The sequence below is a fragment of the Staurois parvus genome, unplaced genomic scaffold (assembly GCF_062004578.1).
Source record: "Staurois parvus isolate SC_StPar_1 unplaced genomic scaffold, SC_StPar_1.0 ptg000282l, whole genome shotgun sequence".
Classification (NCBI taxonomy): domain Eukaryota; kingdom Metazoa; phylum Chordata; class Amphibia; order Anura; family Ranidae; genus Staurois; species Staurois parvus.
The window spans coordinates 6628417-6642109 of NW_028318078.1; positions in this window are offsets into that span (position 1 = coordinate 6628417).

A 13693-nucleotide genomic window follows, 5' to 3' on the forward strand; every position below is an offset into this window, starting at 1 on the left:
TGACAACTTCTGTCTTTCATGAATCCATGCTGTCTGTTGTTTAAAATATTTTTTTCCAGCAAGAACTCATCTATGTGGTCTTTTATTAAACTCTCCAGTATCTTCCCAACTATAGAATATAACACAGAAATATTTAATTTAATTTTAAACCCTAAATTATTATTACTTTAAACCCTAAAATATTAATTTAATTGTAAACCTTAAATTATTATTATGATTGTAGTTATCATTATTATTACTATTTTAAACCCTAAAATATTTAATTATAAATCCTAAATATTATGATCATTATTATTATCATTATTTTAACCCCTAAAATATTATTTAGTTTAATTTTAGATCTTAAATTATTACTACTATTATTATATTAACAATATTATTTAATTTAAAACCCTCAATTATTATCTGAAACCCTAAATATTATTATGATTATTTTAAACCCTGAATTATTATGATAATTATTAGTATCATTATTAATAATATTTTAAACCCTTAAAATATTATTTATTTTAATTATAATCCCATAAATATTATTATGATAATATTTTATTCTAAACCCTATATATTATTATTATTTTAAACCCTGAATTATTATTTTTAATATTTTAAACCCTAAAATAATAATAAACACTAAAATATTATTATTATTATTATTACTACTAATATTATTTTAAACTCTAATATTATTTACTTTAATGTTATACCCTAAATTATTAATAATAATAAAAACCCTAAAATAAATTCAGTGATAACAGCTCAGTACCTACCTTCAATGCTGCTTCTTCTATAGAATCCTGTCTTCATCATTAGTTGAGCCAGTCTGGGTTTGATTGTTGCCCTGGATTCCTGATTTTAAGGTGGTCCTGTTGCCTTCCATGGTCCTATGGAGCCACACTGAGTGCTCTTTCACACGGTTGCGTATTTTCTGTGCTTCTATCCTGCTAAGAGCAGAAGAAAAGCTCACTAAAATGTTTTCCCTTTAGGAGCCAGTTCACACTGCGTTTTAGTTGCTTTTTTTCTGCATCCAGAAGGCACAGAAAGTAGGTTATATGGTTGTCAATGTCATCGTTCACATCAGTGCTTGCAGTTCCAGTGTGTTCTGCTTGCAGAAAAAAAAGTAGAACATGCTTAATTTTTCCTGCACAGAACTGTACTGGAACGTGGTAAAATGCACTGGAATGCACATGTCCCTATTTAAATTGAAGAAAAAGAGAGGGGGAAAAATGAACCAAAAATGCACCGGAACACAGCAAAATCCAATGTATGACAACCAAAAAATAATGGTTCGCTATGACTGTAATTCTGTAAATGTGTGTTACGTTGCGTATCAGCACTGAATAATAGTAACGTTCTACTTTTTTTTTTCCACACAACACCTTCAAATGCATGGAAACATGCAAAAATGCAATGCACTGCAAGGCAAAAAAAACAAGCATGACACATGCAAAATGCATGGCAATGCATTCCAAAACATTTGAAAATTTGGTCAGTTCAGCAAGGAGCCTGTAACCAGTGCAAAGATGCCAAACTGTCCCCCCCCCCCCCTCCCAAATTTATGATGTGCAAGCTTAGGGGATCCTATGCCCAGCAGTCACTTGCTTGTCAAAATCAAAAATCTATAACTACTCTTGTCAGACTTGTGATGGAAGGTGCTCCCATCCCAACAGTAAAACATTGCACCTAGGGCAGCTGCCCCTCCCACCCATGCCTTGTCCTGGCCCTGCCTGCAATGCTGACCAGTGTATTCTGACAGTGGGGAAATCTCCCTGCTGTTGTAATACAATAGCTGAATCATCTGTAGGCTGCCTTAGCCTCTGTGCGTCCCATCCTGACATTTTTTGTGCCCAGAATGCACGTGTGCAGCTTTTTAAAGTCTATGACAGGCTGAATATCCTGCAGTTGGACACTGTACCAAGTACTTCTCGTAATTAGGGCCCTATGGGGGAGATTTACTAAGAGTGGTGCACCCAGAATCTGGTGCAGCTGTGCATAGTAACCAGTCAGCTTCCAGGTTTTATTGTTAAAGAGTAAATGAACAAGCTGAAGCTAGAGGCTGATTGGTTACTATGTACAGCTGCACCAAATTCTGGGTACACCAGTTTTAGTAAATCTCCGTCTGTGTCTAGGGATGTATGTCCAAAAAGCAGAATATGCATATGGCCATAAAAGCAAGTACCACTTAGTACAATGTTCAGTGGCAGCATACAGTGCCTTGAAAAATTATTCATACCCCTTAACATTTTTCTACATTTTGTCATGCTACAACCAAAAACGTAAATTTATTTTATTGGGATTTTATGTGATAAACCAACACAAAGTGGAAGGAAAATGATTAATGGTTTTCAAAATTTTTTTACAAATGTCTGAAAAGTGTGGTGTGCATTTGTATTCAGCCCCATTCACTCTCATACCCCTAACTAAAATCTAGTGGAACCAATTGCCTTCGGAAATGACCTAATTAGTAAATAGAGTCCAATTCAATAGTGTGTAATTCAATATAAATACAGCTGTTCTGTGAAGCCCTCAGAGGTTTGTTAGAGAACATTAGTGAACATACAGTATCCTAAAGGCCAAGATACACACCAGACAGGTCAGGAATACATTTGTGGAGAAGTTTAAAGCAGTGTTAGGTTATAAAAAAATATCCCAAGCTTTGAACATCTCACGGAGCACTGATCAATCCAACATCAGAAAATGGAAAGAGTATGGCACAACTGCAAACCTACCAAGACATGGCCGTCCACCTAAACTGACAAGCTGGGCAAGGAGAACATTAATCAGAGAAGCAGCCAAGAGGCCCATGGTAACTCTGGAGGAGCTGCAGAGATCCACAGCTCAGGTGGGAGAATATGTCCACAGGACAAATATTAGTCGTGCACTCCACAAATCGCCTTTATGGTAGAGTGTCAAGAAGAAAGCCATAAGAGGTCTCGTTTGTGAGAAGCCATGTGGGGGATACAGCAAACGTGGCTCCGGTCAGATGAGACCAAAAGTGAACTTTTTGGCCTAAAAGCAAAAGCTACGTGTGGCGGAAAACACACTGCTCATCACCCTGAACACACCATCCCCACTGCGAGACGTGGTGGCGGCATCGTGTCACGAGGATGCTTTTCTTCAGCAGGGACGGGGAAGCTGGTCAGAGTTGATGGGAAGATGGATGGAGTCAAATACAGTGCAATCTTAGAAGAAAACCTGTTAGAGTCTGCAAAAGACTTGAGAGTGGGGCGGAGGTTCACCTTCCAGCAGGACAACGACCCTAAACATACAGCCAGAGCTACAATGGAATGGTTTAGATCAAAGCACATTCCTGTGTTAGAATGGCCCAGCCAAAGTCCAGACCTAAATCCAATTGGTAATATGGCAAGACTTGACGATTGCTGTTTACAGACGCTCTCCATCCAATCTGACAAAGCTTGAGCTATTTTGCAAAGAATTGGCAAAAATTTCCCTCTAGATGTGCAAAGCTGGTAGAGACATCCCCAAAGAGACTTGCAGCGAACGGTGGTTCTACAAAGTATTGACCTTGGGGGGGGGGGTCAGAATACAAATGACCCCCACACTTTTCACATATGTATTTGTCAAAAATGTTGAAAACCATTTATCATTTTCCTTCCACTTCACAATTATGTGGCACTTTGTGTTGGTCTATCACATAAAATCCCAATAAAATACATTTACATTTTTGGTTGTAACATGACACAATGTGGAAAATTCCAAGGAATATGAATACTTTTTCAAGGCACTGTAGAAACCAATCAGCTTCTAACCTCAGCTTGTTCAATTAAGCTTTGGTAATAAAACCTGGAAGCTGATTGGTTTCTATGCAGAGGTGAGCCTGATTGTGCACTCTCCAGCTTTAGTAAATAAACCCCAATGTTTTTCTCAGGACAGTTTCTCTTTTAAAGCCAGCCTTCAGGAAAATAATGTGCCCCTTAACCCCCTCCCACCCATTTACATTAAAGTGGTTGTAAACCCTCACATATGCCCAGTGATGTGACTGGCTTCAGGTGATACATGGAAATGGAACAACTCCTCCTACACAAGTTGTTCTTATTTATCTACAGTGGTCGTTCACCTACATCCGTTCAAAGAGCATAATTTACACAGAATCTCTCGGCTCTGAAAACGGGGGTCGGAGAGCTGAAGTTACATCAGTAAAGAGAGCTCTGAGAGCTGATTGGAGGACAGACACACCCCCCTCCACACAGGAACAGAGCTGAGGCTCACACTGCTGGAGGTCCCCCCCTGTCACCAATTGTCTCTTGGTGTCAGGAAAACCCGTCAGAAATGACTGATGCTTATACCAGAGGAATGAGGCTGCAGACAGACAGAAATTACATCTAGCACTCTGGATTGAGACAAGTAAACACTATAGAGAGATATGCTTTTTTCATATTTCATGTCAGGTTTACAACCACTTTAAAAAAAAATTGTCATACTGCAGTCTGTGGTGATGCAATTCTGCAGCTGCAGTCTTCTGAGACCTGAGAGGATCTCACCAATGGGAAAAGTTTACATCACCAAGGCAATAATGAGGCATCCAAAGAAGGACCTTCCTCCCTTCCAGTCTAGTAGATAGCGGTCTCAACTCACATGTGTCATGTGATCACAGAGATTGGTCATTAGAAGAGGCTTTTAAAGTGGAACTAAACCCTTCTCTCCTTTACAACCAAGGAAGCTGACATCTGGGCCTCTGCTTGATCTGCAAAGTATATCATATTTACTTGTTGTAACATTGCTTCAGTTATTTCCTGGTTTCCAGGCCTAGGAAAATGGATGTCATACATCCCAGCAGTCTTCAGGAGGGGAGGGAGTTTTTCAATTAATCATATGCCTGAGCTAAGGGCAGATGGATTCAAGGAAGTAAATGATAGATGAATCATCTGCCCTTACTCAAGATGGCCACTGCCAGAAATACCGGAGAGTGGGGGTGTTTCAAAATGATTTCTCAGCAAAATAAAGCATGGAGAGATATATGGATGAGTAAGTTTGCTCTGAATAATAAAAATGAATTAAATATGTTTGGTTTGTGGTGCTCAGATGCAGTGCAGTTCCACTTTAAGTAATACTCTCAGTGGTTCCCATCCTCAGTCTACAGGTTCCCCCAACAGGTCATTGGTTTGGTATTTATGACAACTTTTTTTTTTATCTAAGTGAAATTCTTAAAACAAGGTGTTATGGGAGCACTGGAAGAATGGGATAGGGAAACACTGTTCTATGCCTTCCTTTCTTCCCTGGCAGCTACATAAAAGGTTATGTAGGAAAGAGAGGAGAAGGGCAGAGGAGCTGGGCCAGCACACACAATAGTTAGCTACTCCTAGAAGAGAAGACAGGAAAGGAGGGGGGGCGCTGTACTAGGGTAGGGCTAGATTCTAGAGTAATTTTCTAGCAAGTTAAAAGGCACATTGCAAGTGGATAAAAATTATTTACACTGCAAGTAAGCATTTAAAATACTTGATTTCTCCCTACTTTTGCCTGCAAATGTTTATGTTGGTGACGGTCGTTTTAAATATGTAATGTAGAGTAAGGTAGATGCTGATAACCTGGGAAGGATCCTGCTTTCAACAGGGACATTCATGACTACAAAAAGTCCCTGAGACTGAAATGAAAACTTTCCTTGTGAGCATGCAGAACATGTTTCTGTTTCCAGTGCTGGACAGCTCCGGGGAAGCAGCAGTGTGCTCCATTGGTCGGCAGTATGAGGCTTTATGTAGGGCTACCTTCATCATGCTTTTTACACTTGGGAAAACCTAGGATAAATGAAGACCTATTCATGTCAATGTTGCTGCACTCCCTGGGTTTGATTTGAAGGTGTAGAGACTGCAAGTGCTCACTGGCAATAGTGGATGTTCATTGTGCATAAGCGAAAACTAGGTAAACCTAACATAAAATTAAAAAACAAAACAGGATTTCGTAACACATGATTGGTTGATTGAAGTGTACACAGTTCATTTACAGTCTCATTTACTAAGCTCAGTGGACAATCAGTTTGCTAAGTAAATGTTCTCTATTCCTTTAGCCAGTGGTCTTCATACTGCGGCCAGCGGGCTGTATGCAGCCCTTTGCTTGCCTTTATCTGGTGCCTGGGGTTATATTTCTCCCACTGATATGAGGTAGTATTCTAACTGACACTAGAGATGAGGCATCATTCCTTCCACTGACACCAACAGAGAGGAAAAATTCCTCTCTCTGACACCAAAGATGGGGCACTATTACTTCCACTGACACCAACAATGGGGTGTAATTCCTCCTACCAACACCAACGATGGGGTGCTATACCTTACACTGTCATCAATGATGAGGCATATTTCCTCCCACTGATATAAACAATTGAACACTATTCACAATGATGGGGCACTATTCTTTCCACTGACACCAACAGTGGGGCATAATTCCTCCTACCAATACCAAAGATGAGGTACTTCTCCCACTGACAGCATGATGGGGCTCTATTTCTCCCACTGACACCATGATGGGGCTCTATTTCTCCCACTGACACCAACAATGGGGCATTATTCCTTCCGCTGACACCAACATTGGGGAATAATTTATCACACTGACACCAGCAATGGAGTACTATTCCTCCCACTGATTTCAATGATGGGCACTATACTTTCCACTGACACTAATAATGAAGCACTATTCCTCTCACTGACACCAACAATAGGGCAGTATTCTTCCCATTAATACCAACAATGGGGCATTATTCCACCCACTGACAATAGTGATGAAGCACTATAACTCCTTCTACTGACAAGTGTAGTCTATTTACTCCCACTGACCACTAAGCCTGAGGCATTGTTAACATCCACTGATGTTGGGGCATTTTCAACTCCCGCTGGCCACAGTCCAGCCCCCTTAAGTCCAAAAGACAGTAATATGGTCCTTTGTTTAGAAAGTTTAGAGACCCCACCTTTAGGTGCTATTCACCATTCGGTGCACTGCCAGAATAACTCTGCAACTCACAAAAAGGTGTTTTTTTTGTTGGTTTCCTGTGGTGTCATTCACTCTTAATAAAAGAGAGGGAGAGGGAGGTGCCAGCTAAGTGCAGTAGTTAGTAATGAATTTATTGGCATAGGGTAAAAAACACAAGAATCAAGAAAGTGTACCGCCGGTCATACACCTAGAATGCCATGGGGATGGGCTGAGATGGTAGGAAGCCGTGTGGGCTAGTCAAGCTCCTGAAACACCATGGAAATGAGGCTGAGATAGTCGGAGGCTGTCTAGACCAAGAAGAGTCTGCGCTAACCAGCATGGAATGCACCGGTGGAAATGACGTCGCCAGAAGAGTCAGAGGGCCGGATGTGGGACACAGGCTACGCGCTCAGACCCTCTAGCTCCTTCTACAGGCCTATCCTGACATTCACTCTTAATGGCTTTCCAATGTGTGTGCATTGCACTGCACCACAATGCATGGTACGCTAATACTGCACATTGTGGTGCACTGAGTTATGAAAAAGGTGTATGCACTTCTTTGGTGTGATAGTGGGCAGGTAGGGTAGAGCAGATGGGATGATGGTTACTTCCTTTATGTTTTCCAATTAACTCATTGGGTACCAAGTTTGGAAAACATGAGAGGCCTACCCCCAGGATGGGTCCTGGGCTACGTTAGGCACCGTGTACAGGGTCACTCTATTTCACATACATGGGGTACCTTTACTCTGTGCCATTTTCACCAATTCCCTGGGACAAGGCTGAGGTTGCTGTCAGGGAATACTTGACCTTGAGGTAGCCCTCTACTCTTAGAGATGAATGTACCCCATGTACACTGTTCCCCAGTTAACTTTCGGGTCCCCATGTAAATCTACATCTTTCCACTGTAGCATGCATTTAAGCGGGCCATGACGAACACTGACCACAGCCACCTGTCCAGCGTTTCCCCACTACCAGTCCCAGTAACAGCATGGAACCCCATCATGCACACAGCGTGGGTTACAACAGACTTTTAACTCTTGAACTTCCTTACCTCTGTACATGATGTGATGGGGACCTCTGCAGTGCAGTTCTGTTCCTGTTGTTAGGAGAGATAGAATGCAGCATAAGGAGTGCTGGTAACATCTACCTTCTGGCTGGAGGCAATTCCATCTATAACAGGCACATGTTTACAAGAGGCTGCTTTCTGGCTGTACCTTCATTGCCCACGGCAACCACATGTATAACATGTTAAGGTGGCGTTTAACATTTCCTACCTCATGTGACAGTGACCTAAGCTGTAGAATAAAGTGTGTAATTATGCTGGTTACTTGCAATGCACCCCTTTTAAGCACTTTAGACCAGGCAGAAGGCAAATATTAATGCTTTGCTGGTATTAAAGTGCAGCATTACAAAAAGTCTGAAGCAGACAGAACAGTATAGAAGAACTTCAATAAAAACAATCAGTATCCTAAGTCCCTAGTCCCTACTCCTAACCAGGCTATGTGCTGCCCCAGAGTACCTGCAGAGTCCATGTAATTACAGAGTATATCTGAATCATTCTCCTGCAGCTGGTGTCTTCAGGGTGAACCCTAAGTTCTGACAACTTAACATCAAAGTAGGAAGTGAGACTGTCCTCTTCCCAAGTGTGGCTCTTCAAAAGTTGCTCAAGGGCTAAAAGGCAAATGCACTTAATGTCCTCGGGCTCAGCTCACTGTCGCCATTTATATCCACAGGTGCAGTGGGTCGAACCCAGAGATCCAGCCAAAAGCCAAAGAACCGAAACACAAAGATGAGAGTCTACCCTGAAAGCCTTAAAAGTGTTACTAAACCCAGGACCCTGTATTCACTATATCTGGTCTCCCACAATACACAGAACATTGGAATGCAAATATTTTAGTAAATATAAACTGGTAAATACATTTTCTCATCAGCAGTATATAGCAGTCTTGTGACTTCTATCAGTGCCCGGCCCAGCATTGGTTAAAGCTTTTAGGAGGAGTTTTCATTCTGCTCTGACTGTCCTATGCGGTTGCATGACCCCTGACCCTCTGTGTGGACAGTGCTGATTGACCCTGTGTTGATCAAATGCACCCTCCCAAAGCCAAACAAAAACCTCTCTAGCAATACACACTAAACTGAGCATGTGTAGAGTGACTCCTAGAGCTCTGTACTAACAGCAGATGGATTGGGGACAGTAGAAGAAGGGGAAGATCAGAGAAGACAGGATCAAACAGCCTTTTTACACAATGCAAAGGATTAACCCCTTATGTTCCACAGTGAATATAAAAAGCATGTTTTGCTGCATGTACTGTACAGACTGATGTTACCTTTGTGGGTTTAGTAACACTTTAATGTACATTGAACATTGCCAACTTCACCAAACCTAATCTAATTAACACAATTCTTGACTCTAGAGATCATGCACTTTGGGTGTCTAAGGGTATTAAGTGTCTTGGTCAAATCCACCAGTTTCATACGTAACACTCTCACGGCATTTTGATGAGTAAAGCTGCAATACGACCTCCCTAATTTGTACTTAAATACTTGCAACTTCACCAAGCATATCAATCACAGCTTAGTACAAGGGCCATGGAGTTAAACTTTTCCATGACTGAGTCCCTTTTAATGGTTGGGTTCCTTGCCAAACCTTTGTCAATTATTTATAAGGCCCTACAACTAAACATTCACAAGGGCCTGGAAACCTTAGGTTCTAGATGACAGGAGGATGCCCTAAGGCTTGAAAGGATTGGAAAGGTATACGGGACTATCCATCATGATCTGGTTTCTGCCAGAGATATACATATATAAATTTGAACATCTCCATAGGATCTACTTGACCCCGCAGAAGTTACATAAGATATACATTTCCATCCAAGTATTCTGTTGGAGATGTCTCCAAGACTCTGCAGGTTCCATCCACATGTTCTGGGAATGTCCCGTCATTTAGTTATTTTGGTCTGATGTAGTGAACTTCATCATCATGTTGGCCTCTATTGAAGTCCCTTTAAATGAAACCACATGTTGACTGGGTCTAGTACTCATTAAACCAGACCATCTTTATGCCTTCTTTTGTTTTACACTAGAAAGTCTATTGTAATAAAATAGAAGTCTGCTGCAGCTCCCATACTTTTGGACTTTTGGAAATTGCTTGTCAATACAGCACTCCCACTTTATAAGGGGACTTATAAATTCAAAGGTCTGGGATGCCTGGGTTACCTTCAATGATATTAATGTGATATAAATATGTTAATATATGAACACATCCTGACTCCATAGAACGTCCACAAGGTATGACCATCCTCTTAGAGGGGCTTTTGAGTGCTTCAGCTTTTGAATATTATTCATGCATATTTTTCATGTTGATACTTAATACTGCTGGAGCAAACTGCTTCATTCCACGGTTCTTGTCAGTGGGGAATGAAGTAATATTTTGACATTTTTTCTGCAAGCTACTATGTGCTTCATTTTGCTTTCAACTGTGTTGAAAAGATCACTGTGGGGCTCAGTTTGGCTGAATTTGTTGTTTTCTTTTTTCCTTTTCTCTTCTTTTAAGGTTTTCTTATAGCAGTTTTTTTTAGCTTTTTGTGTACATTGAATGTTTTGTACTTCCAAACCAGGGGTATGCTCTAATGGTGTTGTTTTGTATCTCAACTTTGACAGACTTAATAAAAAATAATTTACAGAAAAAAGATCAATCTCAAAGGTCAAAAATGAGGGTCTGGGCCTGGGCTACTTTTGAAATAAGACCTATTGTGTAAAATGTGCACTGAATGAATTTGCTCATTAATACAGCTCATTATTGTGATATAAACAAAAGCAGAAATATTTGAATACAGTGCAAACAGAAGAAGGGACTACAGACAGAAATTATCATGGAAAATAAAAGGCCTCTTCTTACCACATTAAATGGGAAAATTCCTTTTTCTATATCTGCAAGCTTTTTTATAACCAGACCCTGATATTCTTCAAGCAACCTTCTACAGCTTTCCCAAAAGACATACTCGACAAATCTGGTCATAGATTGAGCATGTACTGTATGTTTTTGTATGAGTAGAGTAGGGACATTAGTCCTTATGTTAACTTCTTGTAGGGGCAGCCAGCGGTGTATTTACCAGGATGCAGACAAGGCGTTTGCCTAGGGCGACAATTTTTAAGGGGGACGACACCACCCCCTTGAAGAAGAGACCTGGTGAGCAACGGCGGACTCATGCAGGGCCAAAAATAAATATACAAAAAATGCAGCGCAATACTAACTAATCATATGATAAATATACATAAATCTTTCTCCGTGACAATTATTTAAATACCATATATGTGCTAAATCATATCACCTTATAATAAACATCTAAACGTGCTCCATCCCATAATAATGTCCATAATAACCATGCGTTTTCTGAAACATATTACCTGTGCGTTTATGTATTAACAATGTCCCAATATAAATTAATACTTCTTAATCAACCGTCCCTTTAAGACTCAGTGCTCCAGGTGATAATGTGCAATCTCTCCTCAATATATATTTCTTGTGACCAACAGTGTTATATCCTCCTCCGACATACTTATGCGCTTACCTTGTGTATTGACCTGAACCGTCAGGTCAAACCGCGTCTTTCCCTTTAACCCAGGCAGGTATGCTGATGTATCACTCTCCAACTCCTCCTGTACCTCCACATTCCAAAACCCACTTCTTGGAAGTTGACCCGAACCCTCAGGTCAAAAGCGTGCCTTTCCGTTTTCTTCGGTTGGGTTCGCTGGTGTGTAATATTTCCGACTCCTCATGCACCTCCAAACTCCAAAACGCACCACAGAAATGGAAAAAATGCTCCAGATGGTGAAGTATATCAAACCAATAACAACTTTTATTGAAACTCTAAAATCAACCACTCACATTTATATGTGTCCCCTTGGGACACTACAGGATCAAGAACTCTTTGTGTGTAGTTTTTATGAATGAAACTGCATTAGAATGTATTGAATCCCATATCCAAGATGGCGGAACGTCCACTTCTGGAGTACTCCTGATGAAGTCACATGTCGAGATTTAACGCGTAGAGTAAGCTGAATGACGTTGAGCCATAACCGGAAGTGGACGTACAGCCATCTTGGATAGGGGATTCAATACATTCTAATGCAGTTTCATTCATAAAAACTACACACAAAGAGTTCTTGATACTGTAGTGTCCCGGGGGAACACATATAAATGTGAGTGGTTGATTTTAGAGTTTTAATACAACTTGTTATTGGTTTGACATACAGTACTTCACCATCTGGAGCATTTTTTCCATTTCTGTGGTGTGCTTTGGAGTTTGGAGGTGCATGAGGAGTTGGAAATATTACACACCAGCGAACCCACCTGGTTTAAAGGGAAAGCGCGGCTTGACCTGACGGTTCAGGTCAATACACAAGGTGAGTGCATAAGTATGTCAGAGGAGGATATAACACTGGGGGTCACAAGAAATCACTGGATGTATATATATTGAAGAGAGATTGCACATTATCACCTGGAGCACTGAGTCATAAAGGGACGGTTGATTAAGAAGTATTCATTTACGTATATTGTGACATAGTTAATATATAAATGCACAGTGAATATGTTTCAGAAAATGCATGGTTATTATGGACATTATTATGGGAAGGAGCACGTTTAGATGTTTATTATAAGATGATATGATTTAGCACATATACGGTATTTAAATAATTGTCACGAAGCAAGATTTATGTATATTTATCATTTGATTATTTAGTATTGCACTGCATTTTTTGTATATTTATTTCTGTATGTGGGAACACTTTACATGTTAGCTGCAATATTTGTATATATTGATTTGGATAGGCATATTGCACTGTAAGTTTTTTCACATAGTCATGCAGGGCAGCCATCTGAGGGGTACCACCGGTTCTCCTGTAGGTGACCCAGACAGCAGGAAGATCGGTGTGGTGGGGGAGAGCAGTTGCAGAACGATACCCTGTATATCTCTCCCTCCAGCAGCTGAAAGCCAGTTTCTTCCCCTCTCCCTCCTGCCAGCTTCCTGCTGCTGGAGGGAGAGACAGGCCTGGCCGAATCGAGGAGGTGCCCTGGTGTTCAGGAGTGGCCACTGAGCTCCTTCCTCCACCCGCACTCAGAGCTGGGACAAGGGGACAGCCTGGAGCAGGGAGAGGAAAAGTGGTGGAGAGTAAAGAGACAGGAGGAGGTGAGCTGTGTTGTGTTCTCTGGGCTCTCCCTCCTGTCGTCCATGCAGCACATGAGACAGGATTACTGATAGATTGTATGGGACTGCACACTCACACACACAGTATAATTGCCACCCCCTACCCACATTTCCTGCTGCCCGGAGATCAGCAGCCCTTGGAGGAAGTAGGGTGTGGTAATCATACTGTGTGTGTGTGTACAGTCCCATAGATCTATCAGTGATCCTGTCTCATATGCTACATGGATGACAGGAGGGAGAGCCCAGAGAACACAATACAACTCATCTCCTCCTGGCTCTTTCCTCTCCACTTTTTCTAGGAAGTGTAATGGGGATTTGGGGATGGTGGTGTTATTTGTTAGGAGGAATAGGGGGGATAGGGAGAGAGGGAGGAAGAGAGAAAGGGAGAGAGAGAGGGAGAGAGAGAGAGAAAAATATTTTATATACACATACACACTTATTGAACTCTCGAACTCTCTCATTGGGGGGGGGGTGCGTGCACAATTTTTGCATTGCCTAGGGCAGCTTAAAACCTAAATATACCACTGGGGGCAGCAACTGATGTTATTGGTTTAATCTACTGTACTTTG